We start from the raw sequence: 14985 nt of genomic DNA, 5'->3' as shown, positions 1-14985 counted from the left end.
ACCCCGGCCTAGCCGGGCCGTGCTCTAACATTATAACCCCGAGACTTTCTAGTAAACAGGCGGCCGAGCCAGCATCCCCACCCCCCATCTCCTCTGCCTCTCGCCGCCACCAAATCACTTCCCTTGCAGGGCTCCCTAGCCCCCCTCTTCCCCACCAACCCCCTTTCTTCCTCCACCCCCCGCTAGGAGAAAGACACCCTGGAGAGGTCGGGGTTGGGGGCGGGGGGCGCAGGGAAGGGAGCGAGAAAATGCTTAGTGGGGAAGAAGACAGCTCCTAAAAATAATTCTGTTCCACTCCTGGAAAACAAAACCTCTTGAAACGCTTATTCCGAGTCATACAAATTGCACTAAAGTCGCCTTATTGTTATTATTTTAAAGAGCAGCTAGGAGCAGACGCTGCCTGCTGCCTCAGATCCAGCCCCATCCTCTTCTACTTGTACATGACAAGGCACCTCTAACCCGCGGCTTTGTGTGTGTGTTATTTTTTTCCCCTTCCTTTCCATCTGATTCCACCACCACCACCACCCCCTCCCTTCTCCTCCTTCCCCGCTCCCTCCCACCACCACCCCCCCAACGGGGTAGATTACCTTTCTCTGGCTGGGATGTGGGTCTTGGAGATGCCTTCAGTGCTCTGAAAGGAGCCGATCCATAGGGGACTTGGAAAGAGCTGGTTAGAGAGAGGGAGAGAAGGAGACAGGGAGAGGAGAGAGGCGCTGGGGAGGTGGAGGTTGGTGGAGGCAGGGCAGAACCTTCGACCCTGGAGGTCCCACCGGCTGGCAGGGTTGGGAATGAGAGGGAGAGAGGGAGAGAGGGAATGAGAGCAGCCTCGATCTGAGGAGAAAGAGAGCTAGGGAGAGAGGGAGAGGGAGAGAGGGAGAAGGAGAGCGAGAGGCGAGCTGGAGGAGGGAGCAGAGCAGTGCAGTGACAGGGACTGCCACTGGGGTCAAGAGAGCAGAGCACCAGGAAACAGGGCGGCCAAGGAGCTGTGTGTGTGTGTGTGTGTGTGAGTGTGTGTGAGTGTGTGTGTGCGCGCACACCCAGACACCCAGACACACACACGCCCCGCCAGCTTCTCCTGCAGACTCCCACTTCACTTCCCCCCACTAGGAGAAGGGGGCCAAGGCTTTCCTCGGCCAAAGTGCGGCTCTCCTCCCCTCCGAGGGGAACCTGGGGGAAGAGAAAGGGAGGGGGAAAGGGCTGAAAAGGAGAGAAAGGCAAGGAGCAGATCTGCTCTCTGGTGTCTCAGGTCAAAGGAGGCAGGAGGCAGCTGAGCAGCAAATTCTTCATCATCATCTTTGTTATTCTAATAAAAAATAACCAAGGCGGGAAATTAGAAAGCTGGGGAAATAAGAAGGATTCGCCCTTCTCCACCCCATGGGTATTTTCTGCAAAGAAAACACCCAGCCATGGACCTGCTGTAGCTGTCAGGCCCCTTGGCACCTTCTCAGTCCACCGAGGCTTCTGCTGGGGCTGCTCAGGGGCTTAAGAAATACTCGGATAAATGAAATGGGCTGCAGTTTCTTTCCCGATCTGCTGCTATGAATTCTTACCTTATGGAAGGGCGTCTTCCCTTTTTCAGCCCCTTTTCAACATACACACAGCCCTCTTTTCTGTGATCCTATGGTCTTGATGTGTGTATGATTTTCCTTCACGAAGAAAATGAGGCAAGAGAGGGAAAACTGATATATACATATATATTTTTTTTCCAGCTGCAGAAATTAACTCAAGATCACAATTAGAAAGGGGAGAGGCTAAGAATCTAATTATTCCCACTTTTGCATTTTGGAGACTATTTTCTCCTTCATTCATAATTCCTTATGGGAGGAAAAAAGCAACTTAGAAGTTTTCTTGGCTACATTTTTTAAAAGGAAGAGACTTTCAGATTTGCATGCAAATAATATAAAAGCCCCTTCCCCCCCCCCAAAAAAAAACTAATGAAAACCTAGACAGCAGAGGAAAAGAGAGAAAACATTCTTTGGAAACTTGGTTGATCAGTGCTGTCTGTGAAAGATGAGTTGGCCCTGTGATGTGATGCCATTGTCAGAACTGAGGATTTGGATGACAACCAGGCCTTCTAATTCCTTTCCAGAAGTCAGACTCAAAGATCTAGACGTTCTCCAGAGAGAAATCCAATGTATGTGTATGTGAAAGAAGTGTGCTAAGTACACTATATGACAACTGACCAGACATCCAGCTGAAATTATTGCCCCGGAAAATAAAAAGGAGCCTTGTCAACCCTGGGTCTGTGGCCTTCAGCTGTAAGATGAATTTGTTTTCAGGTTCACTTTGGGGGTGGCGTGATGACCAGGAAAAAACATCAGGCTTCACCTGCAAAAATTACTATAAAGAGGAAATTCCCAGCATTAGAACTAAGGGAAAATTGTCACAATCTCCATCCTTTGCACTGACGTGAAAGGGAAAATAACCATTACGTGGCTGGGAGAGCCAGAAATTATGTTTGTTTAGGGTTTTTTGAAGGGGTATTGGGTGGTTTACAATTAGATGAGAGTCCAAGTTTCAGCGCTGTCAAATTTAGTTGGAATTGAAAGTGCACTGATTTTTCCTGGCTTGTATAAACTCCAAGAACCAACAGAACGGGACACAAGACAGCACTAGGTATGTACCTTTTTGGTTTTCATAATCTAGTAATAAATGATTTCTGTACTGTATTCATGTTTTAGAAGTAATGCTTCTGCCCAGCTCACGGTATGTTTGTATGTGTGTGTGTGTTTGCATGTGTGTGTAGTGTATGGTATATCCCTAAAAGCCTACTAAAGGAACAAACTAGCTTAAGTATTTTGTTTGACTTCTTTCATTACCCAGAAAAGGAGTCAGTTAAAAAAATTGTCATGAGTCAGACTTTTTCACTGTCACTCAAAACAGTCCAACCAACTTGTGCATATAGCTCCAGCTGAAAAAAATACATATATAGAAATATATGTACATGTGTATTGTGTGTATACATGTGTGTATAAATATACATATGAGTGTATACATGTATGTATATGCCTGTGTGTATTTATTATATATGTGTGTATATTATTGCCCAGAGAGCGAGTATAATGATGCCAATACTTTCTGTTTATTAACTCATTTTATACAAAGATTTTTTAAGGCTTAGTAAAAATCAAGTGAATGAAATCTTAATTAGCTGGTGAATTATTCATAATTTGATTTTTCTATTTGGGAAAAATTAAGGCACGTGGAAATTTAGCAACATGTCTTACTTAGTGCATGTTCATGGTGGAAAAAGAAGTAAGACTTACTTCATTTTTTGCTCTTCCGTTACAACTACTATTAGTATCAGAAAGAAGAGATATTAACCATTTCATTTAGATGATGAATTTTGATTTTGCACCGGCTACTTAAGAAAAAAAAAACCCAAACCAATAGCAACCAGAATATGGAGAAAATTAGGTGAATGAACCGAACAGTGAATGAGGGGCAGAAGGTCTTTGTAGCATGGCTTTGTGTTACAATGGGCTTAGATATAGCATCTACAACTATAACTATACAGTGAAGGCCTCATAGAAAATATATAAATTATTTCCCTCGATATTAGTTTTAAAGGGGAGAACTTCACTGTACTGTGTTCCAACTGCTTGGATTGAATTTTTAAAAATAGGTTCTACAACTATGCTTGCTAACAAATTTTTGTATAATGCAATTTTTTTTATTGTTTATAAAATAATACCAAGAAGGATTTTTTTTTTAAAGTCAAATTCCAGAATGATTGTTGTCTCAATGAAAAAACCACCAAAATTGCATCCTTATAAGGCACCTGGTTGAAATTTTCATTCAGGAGTTTGATTGAAGTCACAGAAAGTAACTCTTGGTACACTAATTTAGTGGCTTTTAAAACATCCTTGGCAAATACATTCAGTAGAGAAAACAATAGAGAGTTGAATGGGGAACTTGGGGGTTGAATCTTAAGAAATATATTGAAGGCTCCTTGGCCTTTGGTTTTCAGTAACTGCACCCCAATAACAATATTGTGCTAATCCAGGGATCTATTCAAACTAAGTCCCATCTTCTGCTCTTACTGATTGACATTGTCACTGAAATCACTGCACAGGGAGAAGGCAGCCTCCCTGTTTTCTCCTTGTTCTATAACTAATCTACATTTTTCTAAATACCTAGAATAATGGTTAATCTCCAAAATGGAGGCTTCTAAAATCAGATGGAAATAGAATCCACAGACATAATGCATCAAAACAAGGATTAGTCTACAATGTTCTTTCCCTCATTTTCAATTTAATATTTAATAAACTGTTTTCTTTCTCTTCTTTCCTATCTTTTTTCTTTTCTTCCTTCTTCCTTTTGCTTTCTTGCTCCCTTTCTATCATTTCTTCCTCCCTTCCTCTTTTCTTTATTTCTTACTTTCTTTCCTTATTTCTTTCCTTATTTCTTTCCTTCCTTCCTTCCTTCCTTCCTTCCTTCCTTCCTTCCTTCCTTCCTTCCTTTCTTCTCACTCCAGGTCATCAAGGGAAGGAATTAATGGTTCCCATTTTTTCTGTATGCCTCATGGTGTTCACCTAGCTCAGTGATGCAAACATAAGTAAGTGCTAGCAAATATGAATTGAACAGATGGATGAATGAAGTATCTAATGAAATAAACTATAAAAGAAAATAAATCATTTGTGCTCCACTTGCTTGAAAAAAGTATTTTTTAAAGGTTTAACTTAAAGCTATCATCACAGGATACTGGACAAATACACACGCCTTCTCTTTCTCAAAATATATGATTTCAGAATTTTTACCCAATGTCTTGGCAAATATAGCATCGTGCACATCACAGAGACTCAGTGGGCAAACTAAAAAGCAACTTTTCACACAGTTTTAGGAAATGGAAGATTTGGGTCTCTTTCCCTTAGAGGCATCCACCTTTAAAAAACAAATCTGACTACCAGAAGTATTTTTTATGACGTGTAATATCTTTGGCAGTATGCAAAGGGGGGGGGGGGGAGACAGACATGCTATTTGAAGTTTACAAGAATAACCTTGCCAATAAATACACATCAAAGTAACTTGTATGGTTACTTCAGTTCTTTAAGGAATCCTTGAAGTTCCTCAAATAAAAAGAAAATATTCTGCTCTCTTGTACTTAGTCAGCTAATGTGGGATGGGAAGTCAATTCTGGCTAATTTGTTAGGGCAATCATACCACATCCAGAGCTACTGGGTGAAAACTCAAAGATATGCACACAAAGAAAAGGTTGAAATTGTATTTCAAAAGCATCGTCTCATCAGAAGCTGTAGGATTGAATTGATCCAGGCAGAATGCTTACTAAAAAGAGAAATACTGTATATGTGTTTGAAAAAAATACCCTTTTGCAAAACGGTGACAAGGTCATATACTTAGCACTCTTATGATGCTCATTGAGCCAATATGTAATATGCTTCGATCAATAAGTATTTTTCCAGTGTCCGCTGTATGTAATGTTACGTATCAGCTGTCTAAAGGGAACTAAAATCATTGCTGGAGATGAGGATGATTTTTTTAGAAGTAATAATGAAAACATGGTGACATGGTACCTTAAAGTTTGAACAGCATACACATCCACAAATATATACATATGCACATGTACCTAACACAAATATACAATATGTTTTATATTATTAATATGTACATATATTCTTAATAGACCAAAATTTTAGCTTAAAGTGGGCCTTTGCTTTTGCTGTTCAGTAGTTTCAGACCCATTTGGGGTTTTCTTGGTGAAGATACCAGAGTAGCTTGCCATTTCTTTCTCCCACTCACTTTACAGATGAGGAAACTGAGGCAAACAGGGTTAAGTGACTTTTCCAGGGTCACACAGCTGGTAAGTATCTGAGACCAGATTCAAACTCAGGAAGATGAATCTCCTTGACTTTAGGCCTGGCACTCTACCCACTGTGCCACCTCTTTTTACTGGTATCAATGAATTCTTATTGGGCCTTCCTAGATCTTCCTAGGCTCTCTTCCTGGATAGCCTCCTGCCATATTGGGTATATGCCCAAATTTGGCTTACGTAGGAGAATGTAGCCATGGCTTGGGGTAATTTTGCCATTGTTTCTTTAAAACATACACAAAATAACCTTGTTTGGGAAACAAAAATGCAGGGGAAAAGTGTTTTGTTTTCCTAGTTTTAATAAGCTCATTTATTTACTCACACAAATCGATCAAATGTCTACTACATGCTAGATAGTATTTAGTTACTGGGGATACATAGATAACCCTATTCTGCCCTCAAGAAGTTTCTGTTCTATCGGAAAACGGAAAACATACTAATGCTTTGATAGGATGGTTTTCTTTCGTATTCAAAGCTCTATCAACACCTTTTCTGCAGTTTATACTCTTAGGCAAGAAAGCTTCACCAGGGATCAGTGAACTTGTTCTGTTCTGTTTTTAAATATGCTGATAACTCTATTCCAACAGAATTGGTATCCATTGGCATTCCAAGTGTGTTATTTAATGCATTTAAAAGCAGCATTCTGAAATGGAATCCATAGGCTTTACCAGACTGTCACCGGGTGATTCATGAAAAAAAAATGATGAACCTCTGCCTTTGAGAGTTTCCTAGGACACAGAGAGTTTAGGGGACTGGCCCAAGGCTACCCAGCCATCGTGTGTCAGAAGCAGGAATCTGCTTAGAACACTGAGAGGCTATGTGAATAAAATTTAAAAACCCATTTGTTAATTTTATTAACATGCTTTTTACCAGTTTACTACTTCAATAAATCACTTATAAAAGAAGGTCTATATGCATTTCTATTCTGTCAGAGCTGGCGGGGAAGGGGGAGCGGGGTTTGCAGATGGAAAGGACTAGGGAGCATATTCACCTGTTCACTCCTCTCTGGCAAACCTCTTCAATCTTTTCTCCATCTGGTCATTCCAATCTTACCTCCAAGCCATCTGCTCTCTGTCATTCAAACAGCTCTTAAGATATTGGTGAGGCTATTCAGCCTTCCAAGAACAATCCAAGGGGTAGTTGACCATATCATCTAAACCCACCCTGTTCAAACAGGTAACATAAGACCATCTCAATGAGGAAGAGACTTCAGACATCATCTGTTCTCACTGCCTTTTCTTTACAGAGATGGAAAGCAAGACCTATAAACAGGAAACAGGACAAAGATCTCCAAGTTTGGGCACTTCTCCACCACAACATACTCTAATGCCTCACCTTCACCCTTATCTTTATCGACTCCCATTCCCAGCAACAAGTTTAGACTTCTTTAGACATGTGGCGTACAGATATAATTATTAACTTTATGCAATATAAATACAGTACTCGATCTATTTTATTAATAGATTTGTTCATTCACTACTGTGTGGGGATGAAGTTGAAAAATGTGTTGTCATCTAACTCTTCTGCCCACATCACTAATTCCTCTTCTGTTCTCTAAACTCTAGTAGCCTATGCAAACAGCTAATTTATTTTTACCTGATAATGTTTTTCAAAGTCATAGAAATAATGTCAATTAGCAATGGTTTCCTAAGCCCCTACTATGCTCTAGATACTGTGGGAGGCATCAGGAATAAGAATACATTAAGATACTCCCTATCCTCAAGAAGCTTGCTTTATCCCACCAGAGGATACAATATATTCATAGATTAATAAAAGCAGACTGTAGCCAAAATAAATGAAAAGCAATTTCAGTGAGGGCCGCTAGCAACCAAGGGAAATTTCTAAGTTCCTTGAAAGAAGTAGCACTTGGGTTGACTGACTCTAAAAAGGAGTTAAGAGTTAAAAGATATGGAAGGAGTAAGAAGTGCTCCTCAGACCTGGAGGACATGCAAAGGTATGGAGGTGGGAGATGAAATGTTAAGTAGAGGACAAAGCAAGAAGCATAAACATTAACTGCAACATGTTCCCAGCTCTGCTCCACTTTTGTCCCCTCACCCAGGCAGAAATAAAGGCAATCCAACCCTTGATGAACCCAGAACTAAGAGACGGGTCCTTTGTTCCATTGCACTTACCTGTTACAGCCACTTTCATCCTGCTTTATAAAAGCAGACATCCTACATGTAATATAATAAGGTTAGGATTAATTTTATTTTTAGACAATGGAAAGCACATTTTGGAGCTTTAACAGTGTATTTGTGCATTTTTGCAATGCCCATTACTGCTTCCTTTTGCTCCGCCTACAGTCACTCTCTAAAAGAATGGGTAAAATTTACATGTGAGGAGAAGCCACTTGTATTACTGAGGGTGAGAAGAAAAGACACTTTATTATATACATCAAATATAAGGAAGATTTACTGGACTGACAATCCTGCAGTAAGGGTAAAATCATCTCAATGTCGCTGCAAAATCTCTTCACCTCTTCTTATTCCATAGAAAGGACTGTCATTAAAAGGAGTTCTGTGCTCCACATTCCGTTTTAAAATACTGTGCCTACATCATAACCAACAAGATTACTTTAATTGAATATTCCGCAAAAGATTCAGTGCCAAAGTGCATTAAGAAAACTGCTCATGTGAATACACATATTTATATTTGTTCACATGAATATATAAGCAAGCACATAGATGTGTAACGTGTGTGCACATGCATGCCCACACATGTGATTGTACCTATACCCATAGGCATATACATGTGTACACATGCATTTTGTGTGTACATGCTTAAGCAAGAATAACCAGACAATGTGTAATTTATGCACTTGTATATTCTTATGTATTTGTATGCACTCATGTATATATGCACACATGTATTTGTGTGTGTACAGGCACAGGGACTATGTGGTGTGCGATGTATGTGCCATTCTGGCACTGAATTCACAGTTCACTGCAGGTTTAGCTTGTTAGTCTGTTCCACACATGAGCAATATTCTAAATGACAGAGGCCAAATGTGTTTTGCTAAATGTTGTTCATTCTTGGTAATGATACTACTGGCTCATAAGAACACAGCTTGGATCCCTCATTTCTTCAGTATGGGTAGCTACCAGCAATTTTACCAGGACCAGTCATAACCTGTGAATCCATTAGTAACTAAATAAAAGTCGTCTTTTTTTTTTTTTTTTTTGCTTTGCCTCTCACTGCCAATGTGACCATGACCATCCCAGGGCTTCGTTATCTGTGAAATGAAGATTGTAAGTAGGGTTGGGGTGGGGAACCAGATGGCCTTTAAGGTCTTTTGGAACTCTCAGTCAACCATCATATGAACATGAGGCGCAGAGAAGTTAAAAGTCCTGCCCAAGGTCTCACAGTTAAATCTCAAAGGCAGGATTTGAACCTGGAACTTCCCCACCCTACACCCAGCACTCTTTGCTGGTCTTCCTCTGTGCTACTGAATTAAATTAGCAAAATGGTGAAGCTAAAAGTTTATTTGGTTGGTGGTGATCATTACCATGAATATGGCCATCAAGAGTGAACCTAAAATATTGTGAATGTGATTTTGCTTTTCACACTTCTGGGTTTTCTGGAAAACACCATGGGATAAAATCTACAGCCATCCTTGGTGATGAGAGGAGGTCAAAGACATGATAGAAGTGACAGCAGAGAGACTTATGGAACTTGAAAGGGATACTTGGGAGTTCTTTGGAACGTAGCCACTCTTGGGCTAACTGGACATCTGTTGCTTTTCCTAGCAGCTGGGATACGGAGACAAAGTGATGGTAGGGTCCTTCCTTAGCCAGTATGCATTTTAGCACCAAACCTGCACATCAGAATAAATATTCAGCAGAAATCCTTTGCTTTCATCACAAAGGCAGACAGAATAAGCAACTGAAACAGAGATGAGCCAGTTTGGGGGAGTCAAGAAAATGGTACAGTGGGTTCTAAGCTTTCCATTTCTGAAAGGGCTATTTTAAAAGGATCCAGCCTGACTGAAGCTATTATCTAGTATCTGAGTGCACTGTTGGCAAACTGGTTCCTGCATGTCTTTGAGGCATATGGAAATTGATGACGAAAGTGTCTAGTATAACTAGAAATATAATTTGATGAAAACTGAAGCAGTGAACTGTGAGAAACTGTTAAATCAGTGTCATCAAATAGTGCTTGAAAAATAATGAAACAGAAATACTAGCACTATCTGAGTAATGTTGAGCAAAGGGGGAGGGTTAGAAAGCATACAGTACATGGAAAAATTAAGAAAATACATGAGGTCACTCTCTTCTAATTGGTGGGTTTTTTTCCCCTTGAAAAGATCACTTCAAAATCCACCCCACTCTCCCCACCCCCAGACTTGCCCTCCATTTATCTCTGAGTAGACAATGATATCACGTCTCCGCCAAATTATTCAGACACTGGAATTGGCACATGTTTAGAGAATGCCATGGTTTGGTGTTGGCACGGGACTTAAAGACACATAACCCACCAACCTAAAAAGCATGTCAAAAAGAAAAATTTGACACAAGTTTAAGTGTGCGGGGAGCAAAACTGGGAATAAAATTAGTGTGTGTACTCCAAGGTATGCACACAGGAGGTACCACAAAGGGAGAAAACTCGAGATGGAGAAGGGGGTGGGGAGGACGGGGTACTGCTCCAGTCATTTTAATGTTAGCAATTCATGGAGTCATTAAAAGACACTCCGTACCGGCTGAGTTGGAGGAAAATCCGGCGGTTGCTTTGTTCTAGAGTCAGAGTGAAATCAAAACCCATCTCAACTGTACACAAAGCAGGAATGACGTCCTGCCTCCCCGGCGTCTCTGTGTGCCACACCACACACACTGAAATGACTTCAGGGGGAAAAGTCTGTGATTCTGGGCACAATAATCCACGTCTCAGGTTGGCAGAACGCCGAAGCACAAACACGGAGCGGGGGGGAAGACTGCCTTTCAAAAGACACGCTCGAAAATTTGTACCAAAAGATCACAGGGAGACAGAGACAGCTGGAAAAATTGGAGCCGGGGCTCAGAATTTCATGCCAACGTTACACCTAATGCAAAGGGAATGCGGATGGTAGATGGAGAGTTATGTATGCTATTGAGTTCAGCGGGACTTAACACGGAGGTTAAGATGAGAAGGGCTTGGAAATATTATAACATAATCAGACCCATAAAGAAAACTTGGGGCCAGAGAGCAAAGGATTGAGGTATGACTGCTCCTCTCACCCATGATGAGTTCTTAACGAGCAGTAAAAAGTAAACAAATAATAAAGACCGTGGACAGCGCTGAAAGAAACCCACGTGAAGATAGCCCAACAATTTCCTGATTTTTATTTTGCTGGATGAAACTTTACCCAGTGAAGGCTGAAGGGGTCCAGGTCAAAAGGAATCCTCAAACTTTTTGGTCTCAGAATCCCTTTACAATTATTAGGACCTCCCTCCCCCCAAAAGAGAAGGTTATACCTATTAATATTTGTACTGTATATTATATAAATGAAATATTGTATATTTTAATATTACATATATTATATAAATGAAAATGCCTTAGTATTATTAAGGAAATAAATCTGATTACACAGACCCTCGGAAACAATCTCATCTAGGGAATATGGACTATAGGGAACTTCTAGATATGAGCAACTCCCTCCAATGCAGGTCACCACCTTCTTTGTAAGCCAACACTACCCAGAGTCACATAGCCAGTCACTGATGAGAGATGGAGCCTGAATCCAGGTTCCTGACTACTTGGTCCACTCTCTATTCACTCTACCAAGCGACCTATCAACTATAAAATCCATTTTCTCTTCCTCCGTGCCCCCCTGCCCCACACCATGTGATATTCTTTGATATTAGACATAAGGATCTAAAGAACAACTATTTTCAAATATATTAAGGATTAAAAAAAATTCATTTGGAAAAATGTTTATTAAACGCCTACCCTGTGTCTAGTACTGCTAATATGAGAACAAAGATAAAGCAGTTCCTGCCCTCAAGGAGCTTAGCATTAGGGAGTGTAGCATGGTTGATATAGAAGAGGAAAAGGTGATGGAAGCAAAAGAACTAGAAAGTTTTTCTGAGTTTGTCACATTTCTAATGGCAGTGATTTCTTGGAACTTTCGGAACTACTTTGTTCATGTTAAAGGGTCAAGAATAAGGTGGTAAAAAGTTTTTTCTTTGTCTCTGCAGTCCCCCTACCCGGCTTCTCTGACTGTCTCTGATTCTGTCTATCTCTGTCTACCTCTCTCTCTCTCTCTCTCTCTCTCTCTCTCTCTCTCTCTCTCTCTCTCTCTCACTCTCTCTCTATCTCTCTCTCTGCCATTTGTTGGGCTGGACCTTTTCCTCTGGGGCACAATTCAGCTGCAGTTTTGAAGAATTCAATCTGGCCCTTCAAACCTAACAGTCAATATTCTTATTAAATTTGTTATTTAGTTCTGAAATGCCTACAAATTGAATATGCTCTCCAGTCTTATTATAACAATATTTGGGCTGCATGGTAATCTGGATTGATGCTGGTTCTTTTTTCAGATTGAGATATGCCACAGCTGCTGTGATAGACATGAAAAGAGACAGAGGCAAACTATCTCCATAACACACCCCGGTGGTCACATTGAGATGTCTGTTTGAGATGTCTGTCACAGAAGAGAGGGATCTCTAAAGGCTGTCATCCATGGAAGAGAAGAGGAAGGGAGTCAAGGAGAAGAAAGGGAATGGGTTTTGATTTTGAGCAAGAACGAGAAAAAAAAATCAACAGTGCCTGGCACATAGTAGGTGCTTAATAAATGCTTATCAATTTATTATTGACTGATTTGTTTTATTTAGTTTTCTGTGCTACAAATACATGGTTCAAAAGCAAAAACAGACTGGCAAACAGAACAAAAGAGTTACAATTTAATGACAGTTTCTAGAATTTACGTGATGTAATATCATGCTATCTTATATTGACTGACTAATCTGGTTGGAGTGATTGGGAAGGGGTGGTTGTTGGTTCTCTAGAAAAGGTTGACCTCATCCACACTTATTCTCCATCTAGTTTGGTCCTATTCACCCCAAATTTTCTCTAAAACAGTTTCAGAGAAAAGTCTTTTCTTCAAAATAGTAGTTTTTGTGAATAAAATTGGATTATTTCTAAATTTGTCCACAGTTTGATACTGATCTACTTTTACTTTGGTGGGAAAGGGAGGGAAAGAGTATTAAAAACCTTTTAAGTTAAAATTTCTCCTCCTATCCTCCCAGGACCTGTTGTGATGACTAGCTGATGGAGTTGATTTAAATTTGCATTTTTGCTTTTTTTTTTTTTGTCTAAATGTGTGCAGATGCCCCAAGGTTTGTTTTATTTTTTTCTTTTCAAGACTCTATACTTAAACATACATAACTAAATTCTACAATGCAAGTTAAGATTAAAGTCATAAGCTAATATGTAGCTAGGCCTCTAATCTGATATACTCTGCCTCCTTTTTGTTTTTGATTTTCAGAATAAGGAGCAGGCCCTAAGGGCTCCCCTGAACTTCCAGCCTGTTTAGTTCCAGCAATCATTGATTCAAGTAACTTATCTCTTCTTGATATTTCTCTGTGATTTAATAGTTCCAGCATGGCCCTAGGAATTAATACTCACAGGCCTGTTCCTGGAAGTGCTGTACTAACGGCCCATTGTCAGAGGAGACAAGCCAAATGGCCATTCTTTGCCTCAGTTTTTCTCTTGTAATAACATCTATTTTGCAGACGTGTTTTAAAGCTTAATAAAGTATTAAAAGCTTCTTTGCTAAAAGCAAAGCATTCTGAGTTTTGTACATGTGTTTGGAATTTTTTAAACTGGAGAATGTTTCAGAGCTGTAAGGGATCTTAGAGCTCATCAGTCCAATCTGCTTATTGACCAAGGTCAAGAAAGATGTCAGGTAGAGGTAACCATTTTGCTGCTCAGAGCAAGTAGCGCCAAATGAATCTTCATCAACCACTGGTGGGGCAGATACCAAGACCAGCCCCTGTGTGCTGGGGAGTGTGATAGGGGCATACCTGGCTACTATCCAAGTGGGAACAGGGCAATCAGGAGCTAACCTGATGACAATGCCTATTCTTTAAATTTAGTTGCCCTGGGAAGAAACTCTCATCAATCCCACCTTGGTTATGGCTTTTTGTGATTTGCCCATGGTCACACAGCTAGAATTAATGAAAACAGATAATGTATTTTTTAAAAATTCTATATAATTAAATTTATGTAGCATAAGTACATTTGAATAAAAAAGAACTACAAATAATAAATATGTCTTGTCTCTTAACAGTGTTGATATGTTATCGAAATGGTTTTTGTGGCAAAGAATTTCACCTCTCAGAAGATGGTAGTGTATTCTGTGTGCATATGTGTTTAAGGTAATGTGTAATAATTGGGTATTTACTATCTAGACTCATATACACAGGATTTGGTCCTTTCCACTTCTGTCAAAATCAAAAGGAATGGGATATTTGCCAGACATATATTAACTTAGAAAATGACAAATTGGCTTTATTTATGTTGTACCGCATTTTTATTTATTTTGTTAAACATTTCCCAGTTATATTTTAATCTGGTCTGGGCTGGCCTCAAGCGATTTTCAGGTCACTTGGAACCTCCAAAAGTAGGTTATCAAAAATCTTTGAAGATCCACGTTTCTCACAATGTAGACCTTCATCAACTGTATCCAAGGAATATGAAGCTAAATATGAATCTAAAACAGCCAGTTGACATGGTCAATTCAATCAAACCTTCAGATTATGGAGAAATGGGGGAAATATAAGTATCTAGATAAAAGCTGGTGGTTTGCTTGACCAAACTGATTAGTCAGTCATAAGTTGGATAGCTGACATAACCCCAAATTAAAGGATAATGGTCTGCCATCACTAGCACTGGGTTAAGCTCTAAATGTTCTCTAATATTGTCTTTTCGAACATGCTGCTGACTTTTCAAAAATTTTGCAAGTAGAAAGCAAAATCTTACCAAGCTACAAAGAGTAGGCTTACCAAATTCATATAGGCTCATCACCAGAAAACTTGGTCACTAAGTGGCAATTTGGGGGTGGGGAGGTGGGGGCGGATGGTGATGGGACGAAACAGCTCACGAAATGGTGCAGCAAGTTAAGAGAAGGATTAAAATATGAATCAACCTGGGAAAACACCCATATCAATGACATTTTGGATCTT

General features: G+C 40.0%; 1 protein-coding gene across 1 annotated transcript in view; it reads right to left on the bottom strand.

Annotated features, from left to right (window-relative positions):
- The window catches only part of MPPED2 (metallophosphoesterase domain containing 2), a 206411-nt gene extending 204486 nt beyond the window's left edge, over window positions 1–1925 (bottom strand). Inside the window, exon 1 of the mRNA XM_072619262.1 lies at window positions 588–1925. The gene's annotated coding sequence lies outside the window, so the exon portion shown is untranslated. The remainder of the gene's footprint in view (window positions 1–587) is intronic.
- Window positions 1926–14985: the final 13060 nt, after the last annotated feature.

This window comes from Notamacropus eugenii, chromosome 6 (genome assembly GCF_028372415.1).
Source record: "Notamacropus eugenii isolate mMacEug1 chromosome 6, mMacEug1.pri_v2, whole genome shotgun sequence".
NCBI classification, from domain to species: domain Eukaryota; kingdom Metazoa; phylum Chordata; class Mammalia; order Diprotodontia; family Macropodidae; genus Notamacropus; species Notamacropus eugenii.
This window is presented reverse-complemented; position numbering and strand designations above follow the sequence as displayed.